The sequence below is a fragment of the Cupressus sempervirens genome, chromosome 3 (assembly GCF_028749045.1).
Source record: "Cupressus sempervirens isolate cs-2001-9-10 chromosome 3, ASM2874904v1, whole genome shotgun sequence".
Classification (NCBI taxonomy): Eukaryota; Viridiplantae; Streptophyta; class Pinopsida; order Cupressales; family Cupressaceae; genus Cupressus; species Cupressus sempervirens.
Window position 1 is genome coordinate 961,693,186 of NC_143120.1, and position 22,883 is coordinate 961,716,068.

Below are 22,883 nucleotides of genomic sequence, written 5' to 3' on the forward strand. Positions count from 1 at the left end.
TTAACCGAGTGTCTATGTGTTAAACAAGTTACAACAATAGTACAGTTTCAGAAAAATTTATATTTTTATTTGTATTGGCATCCAAGGGAACTAGATTTATTTTTTTGGTAACTAATTCACCCCTTGACTCTTAGTTAATCCTCTTATATTTCCAACATCTGCTACTTATGTAAAGTAGGAGAGATTGGATATTTTGAAATAAGGGAAGCTTACAAGAAGCTATGCAAAAATGGAGTCTTGAAAGATGAGAACAAAATAGTTGTTGAGAAAGAGCTTAACCATGCCCTAGGGTTCCCTAAGGTTTTCAAGGTAGAATGGATAAAGATGGTGCTCAATTGTATTCACATTATGAAGGTAAGGTTAGAAGGTGGACCAATCAAGATCAACAAGGCCATAATATGCCAAGTAACTAGTTACCCTACCTTAGATTGACCCAAAAGCTTGACAAGTACAACAAAGAATGAAATTGAAAAGCTAACCAAAGAAAAGTGGAATCGTAGAGGAAATTCAATTGATGGGATAGAAGATTTTGTAATTAAATTCTTAGTTCACGTGAATGCACACAATTTTTACCAATCCAGTTGACTGCTTAGTGTGCTATGCATTGTAGTGGATTTAAGATATAAAATTGTCAAGAGGATCATAATTATGACCTTGCTAAGCTAAAACTAAAAAAAAATTTAGAGAACTTGGAGCTAATTAGAAAAGTAAAGAATACATCATGTAAGTTTTGATCTTTACTAGTATGCATATTTTTATATGTACAAAATTCATTTCCTTTGATTGGAACAGTATCATGGGATAGACACCAGCCTACTATAGAGAAATTAAATGACTTGATTAATAGCTTGGGAGAAAAATTTGAAGCCATAATGGATAACTATTTTGAGGAGTTCAAAATTAAAATGAGAAACAGGATAAGAATTCCTAAGTCAGTCATTGATAAGTATTATGATTAAGTTGACCTAGCAATCATTATTAAATCTTTTAATAGGGTGACATTCTAATGGAATGTTCTAAAGTCCTCTAACAAGGCTCGCTCCTAATAGGGTGATTGAAATCCTTTAACCAAATCACATTAATATTATGTATTGTCACCTTTAATAGGGTAAGCTCCTCACAAAGCTCAATTCAAAAGAATGAAAATTGGTAGCATGTCACTAGTGTTTTGTCCCAAATTGGGTTTCCACATAAAATCCTTGTGTCAAAATGTGTGATTGATTTTTTGGTATTGCATGTTTACATTTTTGCAAAGTTTTTTTGACATAGGACAACAATATGCATGTGTTTAAGATATTGAATGGTCAATGCATGCATAACAATAAGTTGCAGTACTAAAAAGTTTTATTTTTACATTTGGACCTTTGATAACTAATTCACTCCCCTCTTGGTTATTCTAAAGTATTCAAACATATAGAACATTTTTTATCTTACTAAATAAAGAGGAAGTTGTACGACGGCAAAGTAAGTTCTATGGAAGAGTATTTTTGGGTTAACAACAAAGAAAGCAAAGACAGATATTGCAAACATCAAATATGATAGCAATAGTGGAGAAAGCTCAGGTGTGCCAAGTCTGCAAGGCACCATGTCCCCTATACATGATGGCACCCCTAACACTCTAGAGGTCAAGCAATTAAGTCTTAGAGATACAGGGGTAGATGGTGAAGAGAAGGACACAAGTGTAAATAATAAGATTGTTTTAGCACCTTGCATTGAGGAAGGTAAAGAATCAAATTAATTTTAACTAAGTGTAACTATTTTGGTCTTGAGCATAGATTCACAAGCAAAACCAAGTGGTGGCACCCCTTCACTAACTCTCAAGGAAATATCGAGTAGCAACACTCCTTCACCTAGCAAAAAGAGGAAAGCAATAAAAGATGTTTCACCATATATTGAAGTTAGTCTAGATGAAATCAATGAGATACTACAATTGGACCTAGAAAATATCACCTTGGAGAAAATAATTTTGCTACAAGAAGTTTTGGTGAAGAAGAAAATATCAAAAGAGCTCAGGAAAGAGCACAAGCAAAAACAAGTACTACATGATATAAATCATATTTTGGTTGATGTTTTTGACATTCAAAATTTTGATGAAGATGCACCAATCATCAACTAGCTTGTAACTATAGTTGATCAAGTGAATTATATAAATATGGAGTTAAATGAGAAGTTAATGGATTGGTCTACCAGAAGATTTGAAACTAAGGTTGTGGACAAAGTTTCCATAACCATTGTCAAGTAGAAAGTGCAACTAAAATAGAGAGTATAGATTATAATTGAGCTAATATAGAAGGTACAAAATTTGTACACAATTTTTTCAGTTGTTCCAAGATTCACTAACAATATTTCAGCACAAATAAATCAAATTTAGGCTAAGATGAAGAGATCTAGCAGCATTATTTCAGAGTCAGCAGAATCGAGCATTGACCATTTCAATAATTTATTGAATGTTCAAGAAACATTGGTTGAGCTTTAGTTAACTAGAAGTAATATGAGATCTAAATTGATCTCTATTTGAGCAATGATGATACCTCATCTAGGGGTCATGCAGAGAGAATTGAAAACAACCCAGGATATTATCATAGAAGATCACAATCTTTCAGTGGTTAATAGTTTAATTGATTTAGCTGCAAGATTATAGTTGCATAATCATATTTTGGAAGCAGAAAGAGCCACATGGAATCATGCACTATCCATGATTACCAAATTTTATAAGGAATTCATTGAAAAATATGGATAACTTGCACCTATTCAACCCCAACAATAATGACATATATTGTTTAAAAACTAGAGGGGATGAGAGTTTTGAAGAGGGAATGATATGTGATGTCAAAGGGATAAATATAGATTGAATAAAGGTGAAATGGGTTTTTTAATTCATTTTATTATTATTTATTCATTATGTATTGGCATAAGTCATAATACTAAGTGGGAGAGCTCATTTATTAGATTATATTGTATCGCTGCAAATATGACAAAGTATTTTTTCCACTAATGTCAAAGGGGGGATTGTTGATATCTCTAACCATTGTTTTCTATTAGTGTCAACCACTTAGTCACTTACAAGGTAGAGTCAAACTGTCATCACTACAACTGAGCTAATCTACATAGGCCAAGTCCTATATATAACCAAGTATGTATTGATCTCTATAGGAGTTGAGTAAGTGTAAGGTCACTAACTATTTCAATACGAGTCAAGCTCATCAGTGATTGAGAAAGTTCAAAAAATATAAGTGATGAGTTATATAGTGTGTGTCAATAACAATACATGACAAGCATCAAAAGAGTAATGTAGGTTGAGTAATAGAAATGTTGCAAAATAGCAATGTTAAGCATCAGAAAATAGTAAAGACTGAGCAATGCAGAGTTTACATAAAAGTTAGAAATGGAACAAAATTTTAGGTAACATGTTTTACAAGCTAACATGGAAGGAATATTTAAATATTTTAGAGGTTGTTATAGAACATTTAAATGATGTGGATTATAGATCCCTATGTTGTGCAATCAATGATTCAGATAGAGAGGCTATTATGGAAGGATCTAGAAAAATCTTTATAAAACTCTTTAAATAGAGACAATCTTAACTTAGATCATAGAGAGTGAGAGATGCATGCAAAGTAAGAGAAAGAGTAGAGAAGTGTATGCATGCAAACAAGGAGTAAATTGAAGGATCGATATCAGATTAGAAGTTAGTAAAGGGTTTTTATCATCTAACAGCTTGGAAGTAACATATTCATGGTAATGAAGTGAAAGGAAAAGACAAATAACATCAAATCAAAGGAGAGCATCATTTAGCAAAGAGAAAACTGAGTGTCAAGTACTAAATCAATTTTAACTGACTTGAATTAGGGTAAATCACTTAACAGAGTGGTCTTAAAAAATCTTTATAAATTTCCTAACAAATTCCTTACATTGTTGTAAGTGTCAAATCTTCTAACAAGGTGAGATCTAGTAGTCTACTAATTCTTTAACATGACAAACTCCTCACATAGTAGATCATATCATATGATCAAACATTTTAATCTTAACTAGTTAACTTTATTACTACAGTAGTGAAGATTTGTGGGTGTCATCCCCACCCCAATTTTACCTTCACCTTGGAGGGTCTCTAGGTAACAAATATTGTGTTATTTATTTCATTTTCATGCATGTGATTGATCAAAATTATATGTTACAGTAGATCTACGTTACAATTTTTACATGCACAAGTTTATTGATGGATATGACTGAATTGATGAAAATTTTCAAGTGTTAAATATTTTGATTCACCACCCCCCCAAACACACCCCCCCCCCCCCCCCCCCCACCCCCCACCCCTGTACTTAGTATCTTATTTATCTTTTTTATGCCTCCATCAATGAACGTGATTTTCTCATGCTCTTCCATTGAAATTTTCCATGATACCTTATTGGTGAGTCTCCCTTTGTATCTTTATAATTTGATATTTGTTGCCACCACCAAATGAGAGTAGTGTAAATTTTTCTTTTCTGATTGGTAGTCTTCAACTATTAGTAAGCTATTCTTCTTGTTAGATATATGTGTAACTAGGTGCCAGCTACAACAATAGACCCAATTGGATACTCAAAACCATCATCATCTACTCGATGACATATCATTTTTTTCTTAGGTTTCACACATTTAGCTAGCCAGTACTTAGTCTATTCATCTTTATCATCAGGTGTAATAATAGCATAAACATGTCCTATAAGATAAGATAAACTAAACATCCATGTATTTGAATTATATTTATGACATTCATAAATAAATAATATAAATTGAAGCACAATCACAAAAAATTAAATTAAAGAGCATATACCAGGTTGTATGAGCTATGAAACACAATCATAGTCCTCTGATGCAAATGTAACATTTGGGCTTTCATTTATTATATCATCCTCAATGTGTGTCTTAGTAGGTGCTAATGATTTATGTTGTCATTCTTCAACCCATTTCGTATTCTCACATTCTTCCCATTCACTTGCAAGACAAAACTAACAAAAACATGCAAGCTCCCTAGTCCATATACTCCAAGTGTTAGACTCATAATTCCTAAATGAATGCCAGTTATCTTACCCACTAATTGTATTATAGTCATATCTTGAAAGGATATTTTTCTCTTCAACTAGCCAAAATAAATGTTTGGTTGTAGAGTTTTGACTTGATCCTATGTATAAATATTTGTTACACCATTCCACAATGTCATGTGCATTTTTTAATTTGGATTTTTTATCAAACTTTAATTTATCTCTACAAAGGGCTCTCTTCATGCATGCACCAGCACCATTATGTTCTCCTTTACCATGTCTAGCCTCAAAAAAAAACTTCACATATCTTGGATATAAGTTTGCCTCTCTGTCATACTCAACCAATAGAACATTCTAGCATTCTTGAATTGTCCTATACAATTATCTAACTATATTAGATTTTGTGTTATTTGAATTTTTCTCTCTTAAATTATCATAAAAGACCATGGAGAAATACTAGAAAAACTTGGATGAATGAAGTTTATTATCACTCATATAGAAATTTTACTCTCAATATTTTCAATCCTTTTATGTACTATCAGGTGCATGCGTATAAAGTATATGAACAAAAATTGCTACTTCCACTAAATTGTAATATTGTAATTGTACCTCATCTTGGGGTGCAAGTGTGTCATTCTTTGTAAAGTCAATGACTATAAGTATACTACCAATCAGAGACTTATTCTTACATATGCAAAATTTCTCATCAAGCCATCTAGCATATTGAGAGTGTTTAGCATATTTTGGTATGATTATATTCTTACGCTCATTCATAAATGCATGACAACTAACTTTTTCTGTAACTAGATCACACCTTCTTCCAACCTTCCCATCCTTTAATGGATATTTAATAATTTTGAATCTTTTTACATCAAATAATTATTGTCCAAAATCAATAAAAGAATTTTCATGAAAACATTCATCTAACAAAGAAGGATTGCCACACATATCACATGTACCAAAAAGACATGCATTGAAAAGAAATTATTTCTCATTAGGTGGCTTACAAAACAAACCTTATATGAAATTCTTTATAGTTTGAGGTGGTATTTTTATACCACATTAATGTAACATTTCATTAGTATGCATGGTACTATATATAGATCAAAATACATCATAATGATAACAAAATTGAACTTGAGTTTTACAACAACATGTGATACTTTCCTTGTTAATCCTTACATACCATGGTTTTGTTGATTTATAAAGGAGTAAACTAGACACTGAGATGGGGGTGAATCAAAATCTAAAACACTTTATCCTTTTTGCAGATTCAACCAAATCTTATAATGACTTGTGAATGCAAAACTATAAATGTAAACTTTCTTGTAACATGTAAATCAATTCAATAACATCCATAAATGTAATAACACATAACACAATATTTGTTACTCAAAAACCCCTCCTACTCAAAAACCCTCCAAGGTGAAGATAAAACTGGGGTGGGGATGACACCCACAAATCTTCACTACTACAACAATAAGTTAACCAGTTAAGGTTACAATGTTTGACCATAAAATATGATCTACTCTATGAGGAGTGTGTCCTATTAAAGACTTAAGAAACCATTAGGTTTCACCTTGTTAAATTATTTTACACTTACAAATAAGTAAGGACTCTATTACGATATTTACAAAGATCTATTAAGACCACTTTGTTAAGAGATTTTCCCTTATTCAGTTTTGTTAAAATTGATTTATTACCTAAGTCTTAGTTTTCTCTACAAGTTGATTTCGAGTCTCCTCTTTACTAACTGATCCTCTCCTCTAATCTAATAACACTTGTCTTTCCCTTTCACATTCATTTCTTATGAATAGGTCACTTGCTATGTTAGATAATAATAGAACCCTTGAATGACTTCTAATATTCTCAATCCTTGACAGTATAATGGTCCATGTTTGCACACATACACTTATGTTCTCTAACCTTCTTGTCATGTTTATGATCTAGGTTAAGATCATCACTATTTAAATATTTGCATAAAGACTTTTCTAGATGGTTCTAGGTTTTGCATCTTCATCCTAATCATTGAACATATACATAGGGATATGTGATCCACATCATGTAAATGTTCTATAAAAACTTGTTCAAATATTAAATAAACCTTCCAAGTTGGCTTGATAATCATTCTGCCTAAAACTTTGTTCCATTCCTGACTTTTATGTAAACTCTACATTTCTTGGTCTTTACTATTTTTGATGCTCAGCATTGTTGTTTCTTGTCCTTTGTTAATCTTCTAATGCTTAGCATATATTGTGCTCAGCACATACTACATCACTCAATACTTGTATACTTAGAATTTACTTGGTCGTTGATAACTCACTCTATCGTTGATGAGCTTGGTACATATAGAGAATTACTTTGTGACTATATACTTATTTAGCTTCTATAGAATTGCTCGGTACATATTATCTTATGTACATGACTCGGCCTATGTAGAGTAGCTCAGTTGCAGTGATGACCATCTTAATCTTCCTTGTAAATGACTTATTGGTTGACACTAATAGACATTAATGGTTAAAGACACCAACAATCTCCCCCTTTGTCATTAGAGGAAAAAACAATTTTCCATTTTTACATCACTTTGACATATCAATATAATCTGATAAAATGAGCTCTCCCCCTAAGTCTTATGACTTATGAATAATGAATAAATTCATTATAGCCTTTATAGTATACCTATATATCCTCTTTTATTTGATACACTCCCTTTTCCATAAATATTTCTCCCTTACATACATTTCCCCCTATTTTTTAACACTTTATGTCGTTGTTGTTTGAGATAAAAGAGGTCAAGTAATCCATATGTTTCAACGAAATCCTTGTGAAATCTAATAATCATGGTCAGTGCATGATTCCATGCGATTCTTTTTGCCTCCAAAATTTGATTCTATAGTTGTAGTTTGGTAGCTAAATCAATTAAACTCCTAGCCACTGGTAAGTTATGATCTTTAGTAACAAGATTTTGGGTTTTCTTTAGTTCTCTCTGTATTACCTCCAAATGAGGTATCATCATTTCCAAAATTGAGATCAATTTGGATCTCATGATGTTGTCAATTTCTTGAAGCTCAACCAATGTTCCTTGATCATTCAACAAAGTATTGTAGTGATCAGTGCTAGATCTTGCTAACTTTGATATTATATTGTTGGATGCCTTCATCTCAGCCTAAGTCTTATCTATCTATGCCTAAATATCACCTATAAATTTTGGCACATCTAAAAAAAATTTGTACACATGTTGTACTCTCTATATAAGATTCATCATTATTTGTGTTTTCTCTTGCAATAGCACTTTCTGCTCAACTATAGTTATGAAAACTTTGTCCACGACCTTGCTCTCAATTATTCTTGTTGACTAGTCCATTAGTTTCACATTTGACTCAAAAAATTTAGCACTTACTTGATCAATCTTCTTGATCGGCTCCTTGAAATCTTTGTTGTTTTCTTGAATTCTTGTAATCGCTTTGAGCTCTTCAAAAATCTAGATGCAAGTTATGAATGAATGCATTCAAAATTTGTTATATAGCTCTCTTTTGATTAATTAGGTTCACAATTAATGTTGTGTACTTCATTTATTGGAACCCAACTAGCACAACAACTCAGTCTCTGTTGAAGTGTTCGATCTATGTTGCAACACTCAATCAACATAGATAATTTACTAATACTCAGCAATCTTTCACAAACTTTTTTCTCATGCATCCTATATATACAAATATGAATTTTTGGCACACATTTATGTAACGAACTAATATATGATATATCATTTAGCTATACAGTGTAGACACCTAAATCTGATTACATCATTTAAGTAATCTTATTTAGTCATCTCCTAAGGCATCATTAATTAAGTATTTAATATTTAATTAATTTATTGTCATCCCCTACTTAATTTACTCATTTAATTAACTATAGTCCAATTGATAAATTTAAATGACAATCCAAAGTCTAATTATCTATTAAATCACTATTCTCCTATTAAATTAAATAATTGCACTATACCTATTTAATTTAATCCCAAATCCCCCTTTATTAAATATTTCATTTAATAAATCAATCCCTAACCCCTAACTATTCATAAATCCCCATCCTTGGCTTAATCCAACACATTCACCCATGTTAATCCTGTTTAACCAACTAATTAAACCTAATTGAGTTCTTAACCCACTTGCATCCTAATCCCCCCTCTAATTTAAGCCTAATCCTCACCCTAATCATGTACACAACTCTAATCCTAGATTAATAATTCCTAAGCCAAACCAAAGTCAAACCTCTCTTACAGCCCCACCCACATGCATTAATGCTCTTATGGATAATCAATGACTCCTTACACATCCCTTACATTCCTCTTACACACACCATCCCCCTCATAACTCCATTGTCCCCCCACTTTCCCTCCATTTTTCCCATCTTCTTACATTCTCTCTCCTTTTGACACTTGTCACAAGGCTATGGATTTGAGAAAGCACAATCCATGTGCTTCCCTTTCCTTGCATCCTATCCATACCTCATCTTCGCATTTTGACCCTCCATCTTCACATCTTTGGCCTATAAATTGAACCCTTCATCCTTCACAAAAGATCATCCATTTCCATGCTAAAGTTATCAAGCTATTTTGAGAGCCTAAAAAATACCAAAATACCATCATAATGAAAAAATCCATCTACACTTACATTTTGAGTCATCTCCTCCATTGAAGCTTGAGTAACATTTGAGCACACATCTCCATCCAAGGACATATCAACATGATCAAGGAGGCTTGTTGGGTGCTCTTCCTATTGGTTTACACTCTCTTTTGCACCTCTTTTTTCTAAACTATATGTGAGAATTGTTTTGGTTTGTTAATGTTTTCAATTTTTGTTAATGTTCTTTGCATACTAACTTCACAAGTCTACATTTTGACATGCCTGGTGGGACCCTACTATGGGTCATTCATTCATCCATTTCCATCCATTACAATCTATTTCAATCTATTTTACACTAATAATCTAACATTTCTTATTGTTTAAGTTTGTTGCAATATGTGTTGGTTGTTTGTGCATGTTGAAGGACTCATTTGGGAAGAAGGCATCCAAAAATACTGGAAAAAAAAGGAATTTTTTTGGAAAAACTCATGACTATTAGTTTTGTTTACGCATAGTGTCATCTAGTAGATGCATTGTTGTCTTCATTGTTTTTTCATCTCTGAACTATTGTCCCTGAGTTTTTGTATCTCTGTAGTATCATGTGCACATTTTATCATCATCCCCATGTTCTGGCATTTGCACTTATCAATCATTGTCTCCAACCTTATTCTATTGTCTCTACCTTTAAACTGGCATCTTCATTGTGGGTTGTTGTCTCTGGCATCTATATTGTCATCTTTGCTTAAATTTTGTCTCTACAAACTTCATAGTGACCTCTATTTTAGCGTCTGTGATTTCACAATGACGTCTATTTTGGCATCTGCATTTTTTCGGCATCTTTGATTTTCATTATCTCTACTATTTTGTCATCTTTGTGGTTTGGTAACCCTTGCATTTTTCTAATGATTCTAAGTTTTGGCATCTGTGCCTAATAATTTTTGTCTGTGTGTTTTTTGGTAAAACATAAAATATATTAAAAAAATTAAAAAATTGACTTTAGTGGTACCATAGGATAAGGGTTATTCTAAGCATTTTTACGCATATGAAAAATAACAAAAAAAAGTTTAAAATTTTTTCCCATAGTTAAGCTTTCATTTTGGGGATTTTTGGGTGACTAATCAAGTTGATTCCTTTTGTAACATTGCGGGTAGGAGCTTTTGAGAAACACCTAACCTTGTTTTCTTGCATTTTTTCTTAAAGTTTTATTGCTTTTGGGAAATGAACTTATGCTTAAAAACTTGTCTTTGAATGCATGTTGCACATTATTGGATAAATTGAAAAAACTCTTGAATGACTAAAGCTAAAACAAACAAATCCAATCTTGAATGCATAATCAAATGAACAAAAAAAATTATGGAATGGATGTCTCAAACACACAATTGAGTGCCTTAAGGGATTTGAAATATTTCATGGAATGAATGTTAAAACTGCTATAAACATTTTATTTTGGGTATTAAAGAACATTGAAAATCGACACACTTCAACTTTGGAGCTTAAAAATAACTTCATTTAATCTTGAATGCTTTAAAGTGAAAACATTCTTATTCCCTCATTTTTAAAGCTTTCACATACACTTTACTTTTGTTGACTTGATTTAATTTTGTTGACCATCGTCATCAAGTTGGAAAGAACTTTGCATGCTAATCAAGAGTGTCTTCAAGTCATAAGATAGAGAATCTACAAGCATCAAAAGTGGAATGAATCATGTGTCTTGTGTATTTTAAGATGTATTTTTCAACACATTTGTAAGCTATCTTAATTTTTTGCAAAATAGAACCCTTTAAATATGTGACACATGTATTGAAATTTATTAGCAAGACCATTCGCAACAACCTAGGAGTGCTTCTAGAAATTTCATCCACCTCTGGGAAGCGCATCCCCTTTGGTGAGAAGCTCAAACTAGTAAAAATTTAGCTAATATATAAATGAGGGGAAGGGTAAACTTTCTTGCTCCATTCGGCAAGTTTAGGTGGTGTGTTTCTAGGGGTAGCCTGAGGTGGGGAAACTTTCCCATGATTTTAGCATGTCTAGAATAGATCCTTAAGTGGATCATATACGTAACAATTGATTCTCTATCTCCATGGACCTATTTACAACCCAATTTAGTTATCATGATTTTATCCTTGGTATGTTAATTCATAGTTCAAGGGAAACAAAATCCCTCAAGATTACTCACCATCATGCTCCCTTGGTAGAGGCATAAGGCTACTTAGGTTTCATCTCCAAGAGTCGTTGTCCCCGCAAAAGGGGGACTTCTATTTGTCATGACTCGAAGATTCTTTGATGTGTGCCATTTTTTGATTGAATCTTGTATTGACTCACCTCTTCTATTAGAGGGACATATTGCACTAAAATTAGGAGACATCAAGTTGTGGATCGTTGAATGACATATTGCAACCAAATTTGACCTTAAGGATAAAGTGTTCTTGAATTGTCTTATTTGTGCAAAGACCTCATGAAAAAAATTGTAAAACACACACATTGGTTACTATCAAATCCTTTTTCTAAAGAGATCACTTATCTATCTCTCTCAAAGTTGCTTTGTCCTTTGGGAGATTGTTTGTTCACAATACATAATATCTACTTACCAAAGATCCTTATCCTTGTTGTTTCAAAAATGCTTGTTAGCAAGACCATTCACAACAACCTAAAGTCTAATTTTCTCTACTTTATATCTTGAAAGATCCATTGGTAAATCATTTTTTGCCCACTTAAACTCATTTGTTATCCAAAGATTCATGTTTTCCAACCAAAGTAAAAGGCATACTTAGCATAGTCACTATCTTGAACCAATGTTGAGATAAACCCTAGGGCCAAATCAATGGAAACCCCATGTCAGAACAACTAGAACCCAAGATCAAAAAGGTAAAACTCAAGCAACTAGTAGTCTATAGAGAAATTGAAGCTGAATGAAAGAAACACACGCCAAATCCAAGAATTGCCAAACTAGATCAAATTGAGAAAGAAATTATTGAGGTTACTCTACAAACTGAGTGGGATCAAAAATTTTAAAAGGTGACCTTAAGACATGGGGTCAATTAATGCCTCATTAACTACACTAGCTATAATCACTTTGATTAGGTCCTTCTTCCACACACACTTTGCACTTATCATATCATAGATTTGATCCTTAGGGTTATCATATAGACCGTTTTCCCCTTAGGAATTTTTAGATCCATCATCCTTAGATGATTCCTTAGAAATCCATCCCCATCTCATTCATATCATAGATCAAACATCATTCTTGAGCATTTTGTGTCACTTTGTTAGAGTTATCTATCCTACATCTTACATCCATCATACTATTAATATTATCCCTTTGACTAAAGAATTATCTAGGGTGGTCTATCTTTGTCACTTGTGTCCCTCATCACCTTGAGCTAAAGGTTGGGCTCCACACTTGATCATCACTTGTCTTCCAAAGGTTCATAAGTCTATCCTAAGGTTGACATTATCACCACATCTTGAGCTTACACATAGGAAAAACATCTCTTTTACTTTGACACCACTGTAGCTAATCCTTTAGGTCTCCTAGATACCATATCTTCACAAGTAAGATCCTCCATCATCATCCTTTGCATCTATCATACTTTCTAGGAAATCCTTGCATCATAGAGAGCACATCCTTAAGATGCTTGGAAATCTTCCCCTGCATACTTTGCACTCATTTTCATACCATATTGCATCTCATCCTTTAGAGCATTATCATTTCATGCCACAAACCACATGCTTTGGCAAGAACAAAAGGAAGAAGAAGGACATGGACTCTAGTCTTAGTGGAGGCTCAATTAGCACACAACTAGACCCGATGATATCTATGATCACACATGACCCACCACAACACAATCTAGAAGATTTGGGTCCTTGACTATCATACATAGATTCTTTCATGAATCAATTAGGGAATGTGACCCTTATCAATGCCATCATAGAGAAAAATAGAGAAACCACATGGCTAATTTTTAGAGAGATAATATCGGTTCCTTTTTCCTTTGGAGGCTACCACCTTTGGACATATTAGATCCTACACATCAATTTTTTGAAAGGCTTCCACCACCCATTGGTCCCTCTGATCCAAATGACCCCTTTTTCATATTTGGAAGAGGACATCAAACAATGATACCAGAAATCATGGACCCAAATATACCCTCCACCCAACTCAATTCTCCCATCCCACAAAGTAACCAACCCACCAATCCACAGTCATTGGTCCACACTACACAAAAACAATCTACCATCACAACCCACACTCAACACCACTTCCATCACCACTACTATTGCCACTTTGCAACCCACATCCATTCCATTTAATATTGCAAGACCTTCCACCTCCCAAACTACTAATTCCACTTCATATCTACCCATTAGTAGTGCACCCAACATATTCCAACAAAACACCTAATCTGCATTATAATTCACTACAGGGATGTCGCCGCCAAGGCCTACCAACCAACTATTGAAAATATTCAAGACTATGCTAGGTTACCAAGAGGGGAGGGGTGAAATAGTAACCTCTAAAACTTTATCAATTTCAACACTTTATAGCAATATTACAATTATCATTTTATTGATCTAATTGTATGCATGAGAAACTAAAAACATAAAATGTTCATAACACTTGAACACAATAATTTGGTGACCTAGAAACCTTTCAAATAGAAAGTAAAACTAGGGTGGGGATGATACCCACAAAACTTCAATGCTGCAGCATAAAGTTGGCATGTTAAGGCTTACATTGATCACTTCTAATGATCTTCCCTGTTAGGAGAAATTAGGACTTCTAGGTCCACCTTGTTAAAGGATTTACAAACACACAATAAAGTATGCACTTGGTAAAGAGATTTTGAGAAAGACTGTTAAGTCTGCCTTGTTAAAGGATTTAGACTGATTCACCTATTAGAATGAAATAGTAGATCTCTAACTTACAACTGAATTGTAGATAGAGATTCCTTGAAGTACTAATCACCTTTTGTGATGGATATGTCTTTGCTACTCCTTTTCTGGTATGGCCCTCAATGTATACTTAATTTGTTGCTTGATCACATTCACATTCTTACACACTTATGTTCATGAATTGCATATTTCACACACATTAGATATGATACAATGCATTACATATATACCAATTCAATTTACATAATAACAAATTTGGTCATTATACAAGTTAACACCAATATTACAAAGTCAACCCATATGAAGACATTCAGGTTCTAAAGACTAACTTGGTGAAGTTTTAATACTCGGCACCCACTATCATTACTCGACATTGTCATGTACTTGATAGAAGTAGAAGCTCAGTCCATACTAATTACCTCAAAGTAGTCTTGATCTTGGTCTACACTGGTGACTTGATAGATACTATGTCACTTGGCATAAACTAAATTACTAGTTTACCATGACTTCACTTACTAAACACTAACTTCATAAATGGCTCAGTTAACACTAGCTTCACATCACCTGAACTGCTAACTCAGTAGGAACTACAAAGCTCGGTAATGACTGAAGTGCTCAAGCTAAACTACTAAACTTCACACTACTTGATTTTGGTCAGTTTGAACTATTGCACTTCACACTAACTAAATTCCCTTAGTAACCACTATAATGCTCAATGGCCACTTGCAATTAGTCTAGAAGACTCAGTAGCAACTGTAGAGCTTGGTGGCTACTAAATTACATGGAAAACACTGTAGATTGTTCAATGAGCTTGGTAACAATACAAAATCTAAATAATTGTGTGTCACTAATTACAAACTTGACTGATATTTCAACAATCTCCCCCTTTGGCATTAGTTACAAAAACACTTATCATCTAAAACTTATATACATCACCATGTGATATTGGCTCGGTAGGGTATACTGTTTTGAGATTTTTCAAAATTTGTCTTTGTAAGTATATATAGTATACTATACAAAATATCTGCAAAATTCTCCTCTACTATATACATTTTCTCCCTTTGCATGATTCTCCCCCATACAATATACATATTATCTCACTATAAATAATCTATCTCCCTTTTTGACAATAATGCCAAAGATTTATTGAAAACTTATTTACATGGAGAGACCAAAATGAGATAGAAACTCAGAATGCACCTTAAGAATAAGTGATAGGGTTTTATCCCAATTTCTTGCAAAATTTTGCATGTATGTAGAGCAATTTGTACTTATGTAGAGAGCTCTATCATGTGATCTGCAATAGAGAAGTTATTGTCATGGATCAAGGTTTTTGAGTAAACAATATGTTTTTGCATTGTATCCATGATAGGAAGGATCATATTATGAATATCTATCAATGTAGACCAGATCCTTACTTTTTCTCTCAACAACTTTGTCTACATGTCTGATAGAAATATGATCTTCATATGATGTGTAGAGCTTGAACTAGAGTCAAGCTACAATTGTTATGCACTAGCTTTCAGATCCTCATCAATCTTTGTCAGTTTTCTCTTTATCTCCTTTGTGAACTCGGTAACATCACACAACTTTCCAAAAATTAATGTCACATTATTGACAGAGGCTTCAAGATTGATCAAAATTGAGGAAAGCTCAACTTGATGGATAGAAATTTTCCGAGTAATGTGCTCAAGCACTTTATTGTCAAATTTATTTTCTACTTTCTCAATTAACTTATCTTGACCACTAGTGTCCTCATTAAATTTTTGGATTGCCTCTACTAATTGCAACAAAATAGGTTGAGAAGAATCTACCTCAATACCTATTTCCTCAGACAAAATGTTTTTAGCATCATCAATAATCTTATACTCTCTATCACTTTCTTCTCTCAATTTTTGTTGCTTTTCCTTCTTCTGGAGGAGTTCACCAACTACATGCATTTGATCCGCAGTAAGATTATAAAAGTCCCATTTGGGAATTTTGATTTCCTCATCTAGGTCTATATCCTCTTCTATCTCCTTGCCTCTACTCAAAAATCTTGTACTCGGTTGAGCCTTAGGTTCAACTATCCTTGTACTTAATGCCTTTGTATTTGGAATGGAAACAATTGTAGATATACTAGGACTTATAGAAAAAATTGATATAGTACTAATCAATGGAATATTAATAGGAACACTTGTTGAATCCAAAACTGAATTAGACAAAATTGTAGTATTCAAAACTGAAGTACTTATTGCGAAGAACTCAAAATTGTAGAAGAATCAATGATGTGATGAATCATTTTCTTTGTAGTCATAATAGGTTGCTCAAACCATAGCTGACCATTATGCACTCAGCTTAGAATGTATATGATCCATTTGATTTGAAAACCTTGGGGCATGTGAGGAATGTGGGTCAAACATTTGTCTTTCAAATGTTTATGCTTGGATTTGAGAACTCCAGTAACACACAATTCACCTAGGGCATCATTCATTTCTAGGGTTCTAATTTCTTGAATAGAACACTTGAAATGAGTACAAATACCATTAATAAGGAGTACCTTTGGAGGAATTTATGATTGAGCTCTAGCTGAGTTAAGAGTTTCTGCAATCACAAGCACAAGTTTAAAATTTGGTGCTTTCCACTCAACTCCTCAAACCAACATCTCAAACCCTTTCTTCACTTTGTTGCTACTTGATGCCATTTTACTCAGTAAATTATGAAAACCTTGATAACTTTCTGAAAATTTTCTTAAAGTCACTTAATCACACTAGAATTCACTTCTTCACAATAGCAATTAGATTTCATAGTGAAAAATGAATTTGATTTCATGCTTTTGTTAAAGCTTTTCCATTAATGCTCAGTACGAAGGTAGCTAAGTTGACATCATGCTTGACAGCCTATCATAAACTATTCTATTGATTTCTTGATAAAGGTTTCATGACTCGGTAACCATGTGTGTCTTGTTACTCCTAACCTTGCTTGCTAGAGTCTATGACCTGACCTTACTCGGTAGAGAAGGTAACTTGGTGATAACTGATTCTGATCTTCCTTAGTGATCCTTTTGTATCTTGAATACTAATTTGGATATTTGTCACCTTTCAATTGGAACTATTTGAATGTGATCTTGATAACACAGTTCTAGTTATCCTTTGGAAACCTAGTTGAAAATAGTGGAGTCACCCACTTCTTGAGTGACATTACCATCATTACTTGAACTAGCATCCTTAGTAGATTTAGGAATCCATTTTTGTCTCATATGCTTTCGAATGTTATCTGCTTTTGCTTTCTTTTCATCTTCAACTCTACTTGTATTCATGCAATTCTTGGCTAGATGACCAAGTTTGATACAAGTAAAACATCTTATGGTGGTATCTTTTCTTCTCATGTGACATTTAACACAACTCATGCCAATGTGTCCAAATTCACCATAGTAATGACATCTACACCAAGTGTTGTAGTCCTAACCAAATATTGCTTTCACAATTTGCTCTACTAGATTGAATGACTTAATTTTACAATCTGATGCCTTGTGACCTTGTTTCTTGTATTTGTGACACTTGCCCTCAAATTTTGGTTTCTCTTTGCATTCTTTAACCTTGTGATCATATTGATTGCAATTGTAGTATTTTCCATTAAATTTTTCTTTACCATTACTCAAACATTTGTTTGATGTATGACCTACCTTACCATAGTGATTGCAAGTAGGTCTTTGATTCCTTTGAGCACCTTGTTCAGAGGATTCACCTTCTTCTTTGTATCCAATTCCTACTTTACCATTTTGTCTATAGAGATTCTGCTCATTCAGTTGATTTAATTGATTCATGTTTTCTTGGGATTTCATCATTCTTTCATTGATTTTCTTTTTAGTGTTTAGGTCATTTTTCAATCTTTCACTGATTTGATTTTCAAACCTCGGCTCATTTCTTATTTTTTTATTGATTTATCTTTCCAAATTTAAATCATTTTTTAATCTTTCATTGATCTATCTTTGGCTCATGATTTCCTCATTTGCATTGGAGATTTTTTCCATAAGATCTACATGTGGAAGGTATTTGTTCTAGATTTCATTGTTTCTTTCATCCATTTCTTCTTTTATCTTGTTCCTCTATTCCAAGATTTCACATAGCCTCGCTAACTAAATTTCTTTTTCTCTTTTCAACTTTCTTACTTATTTTTGTAGGGAACCATTCTTCTCTAGGAGTTCTTTGATTGCATCATTTACTTCATCTAAACTACTTGAAGGGAAAAAGTCTTCAATTCTTTATTCAATGTAGAGATGGTCACTCATTTGATTTGCAAGTTCATTTCTTCTTTTCAAGGATTGGGAAAAATGCTCCTTAGCCTTTTTGAGTTGTGCAATGGCCATTTCTAGATCCAACTTTTCATTGTCAATTGCCTTATCAAGTCTAAATATCTCCATATCCTTCATCTTTGCTCAAGCTATTAAACTTTCTCCTCAAAACCACAAAGCTCTAATACCAATTTTTGGATATATTCAAGACTATGCCAGGTTACTAAGAGGGGAGGGTTGAATCAATAACCTCTAAAACTTTATCAATTTCAACACTTTATAACAATATTCCAATTATCATTTTATTGATCTAATTGCATGCATGAGAAATTGAAAACATAAAATATTCATAACACTTGAACACAATAATTTGGTGACCCAGAAACCTTCCAAATAGAAAGTAAAACTAGGGTGGGGATTATACCCACAAAACTTCAATACTACAGCATAAAGTTGGCCTGTTAAGGCTTACATTGATCACTTCTAATGATCTGCCCTGTTAGGAACAATTAGGATTACTAGGTCCACCTTATTAAAGGATTTACAAACACACAATAAAGTATGCACAGTAAAGAGATTTTGAGAAAGATTGTTAAGTCTACCTTGTTAAAGGATTTAGACTAATTTAACTATTAGAATGAAATAGTAGATCTTTGACTTACAACTAAATTGCTGATAGAGATTCCTTGAAGTACTAATCACCTTTTATGATGGATATGTCTCTACTACTCCTTTTCTAATATCACCTTCAATGTATACTTTATCTATTGCTTGATCACATTCGCATTCTTACACACTTATGTTCATGAATTGCATATTTCACACACATTGGATATGATACAATACATTACATATATACCAATCTAATTTACATAATAAAAAAGTCAGCCATTATACAAGTTAATACCAATATTACAAAGTCAACCCATATGAAGACACTCAGGTTCTGAAGACTAACTTGGTGAAGTTCTGATACTCGACACCCACTATCATTACTCAACATCGTCATGCACTCAGTAGAAGTAGAAGCTCAATCCATACTAATCACCTCAAAGTAGTCTTGAACTTGGTATGCATTAGTGACTTGATAGATACTATGTGACTTGGCATAAACTGAATTACTAGTTTACCATGACTTCACTCGATAAACACTAACTTCATAAATGGCTCAGTTAACACTAGCTTCACATCACATGAACTACTAGATCAGTAGAAACTGCAAAGCTCAATAACCAATAAAGTGCTTAAGTTGAACTGCTAGACTTCACACTACCTGATTTTGCTCAGTTTGAACTATTACACTTCACACTAATTGAATTCCCTTAGTAACCACTAGAATGTTCGATGGCCACTTGGAATTATTCTAGAAGACTCGATTGCAACTATAGAGCTCGGTGGCTATTGAATTACATGGAAAACACCATAGATTATTCAATGAGCTCGGTAACCATACAAAATCTGAATAAGTGTGTGTCACTAATAACAAACTTGACTTATATGTCAACACCAACCTCTCATCACCCCTAGTCCATTTACATCTATGTCAAACACCACTGCTTCATATCCACTGGGTCCTTGGAATTTTGAGCAATCACAAGAGTAGACCACAAGTCTCCCAATTAGTATCTCATTTATGCCAACCTTCCAAGTGCAACAACCACCACCTCCCATCAATCCAGTACCACCCATCACCAACTATTTCACCATGCCACCCTTATGAAGTAGCCAAACAATACCACAACAACAACCAACATTGGGGAAACTTCCCCACATCAACTATTTGGCACCCTTTAGCACCCAATTGTCTTCTCAAATAGGAGTGCAACTAGCCTAAATTGGTAAAATATGCAACACCAAAGCATAGCACTGACATATCTACCACCCATTCATCAACAGCCACCATAGCAATAGTATGCGTAAGCACCCATACCAAATCACCCATTTTCTCAACAATCCTACACCTTTCCGCCCCAGCAACAACTGTAATACCAAAAATTCACCCCCTAAGCCTAACCATCACCCCAAAAACTAATATATCAAATCCATCCACCACAATACACCCATAAAAACTATACATATTCACCTACTCCATCTAATACATACCTTACACTAGGGGCATCGGGAATAGGGGCACCAACAATGACACCTATCACTACTGAGTGGGAAAAGATGAAGAATGCTCTGAAAGTTCTCAAAGATGGCACTAATTCCAAGACCTTAAAATTTGAAGAGGTTTTTCCTTACCCATTTGATAGATCTATCACCATGTTACCCTTCCCCAAACACTTTGAGATCCCAAAATTTGATAAATTTAGAGGGAAAGGGGATCCAATCACACACATCAAAGAATTTTACATGCATTGCCAAGAAGTGGCCTACAATGACATATTCCTCATGCACCTCTTTCCTAAAATTTTAGGAGGTCCCACTCTAGAATAGTTTTATCAAATACCTCAGGGCACAATTAACACCTTTGCTAATCTTTTAGAAGCCTTTTTGGTACAATACACCCATCTAGTTGAAACTGAGTGATTTGTGATCAATCTAGTTCACACTAAATAAAAATAGGATAAAATCCTCATTGATTACTTGAAAAGGTGGAAAACCCTCACAATGTAAATCTCTTAAAACATACTAGAGCATCACCTTGTCAAAATGTTCATTGACAATGCACACCCTAGACTCTCTCACCACATGGTCATTAACTGCCTACAAACATACAAAGAGATCAAGGAAAAAGGCATGGGTCTTGAGCAAGGGCTTATTAATGATGGAATCATCAAGCTCCACAAATAAAATCACCACAATAGAGGAAACTCCAATGATAAACCACAATATTGGAACAAAAACAAGAAAGACAATAACATATTGTGTCACTGATTTTCAATATGTCTATGTGGTCAGTGTCGCACCCACAACATCAAGCATCCCTCAATAATAGATGTTCCAACAACAACCATCATATCAATCAAACACATTCTACCAAGAAACATACCAAAAACCTCTATGACATCAATATTATCGCCACACACCAACAAATAATTATCAAGGACCAACAAATCAGACTAATGTTATCACCATTGTAGCTAGACAAAAACTAAGGGTCCCAAAGACACCCCATGTATATACTCCCTTGATGGAACTACTCAATTCTATCTTCAACAAATTGGTCCATGAAAATCTTATCCAATACCCACAAACATAACTGCTAGACCCAAATATACTCAAAACACCAAGGTATAGAGAGAATGAGTTCTGAAAAATTTCACTATGTGAAAGGGCATCCCACCCTCAGATGTATGAAACTCAAAGATTTTGTGCAAGACCTAATTGATCTCAAGGAAATCATTTTGATAGCACAAGCCTCCCCAAATGTAGGTCTATTGATCTATCAAAATGCCTTCCCACCACACAACAACAAAAATGCAAGCAAGGCACCTAACAACACAACAATACCAACAACAATAGAATGAACAATGCCCAAGCCAAGCAAGGTGACAATCATGACAAATCACAAGACTACACTTCAATTTCCCTTGACTATGGTAATTTGATTAGATATATATCCCAAGATTAACCTTCTATTAATGTACTAAATATCAAAGTCCCAGAAAATCACTGTGCAGTCACAACATGATGAACTTGACAAAATATCGAGCTAGCTGCACCTACACTTGCTCCTTCAGCAATGCAATATAATATTTTGGAATGTCTTGGAAACATGCCAGCCCAAATCTCCATCCTAGATTTACTCCACACAAGCTCACTTTATTGAGAAATCCTTAACAATTCCCTCCATGAATCATGTGTCCCCACTAATATCAATGTCATAGAATTCAAAAATATAGTGGGACACCTCTCCACCTCATTTGTATTATGCTTCAAACCATCTGATGTCCCAAAAATTCAACTAGATCATATCCTTCCACTATACATTGTCATCATGGTCTCCAACTTCACTGTTAAAAGGGTCATGATAGATAATGGGTCTGCCTTGAACCTATGTACTTTAAGGTTCATTAAAAAAGTAGGGTACACTAAGGCAGACACTATAAATGAGGTCATCACTAT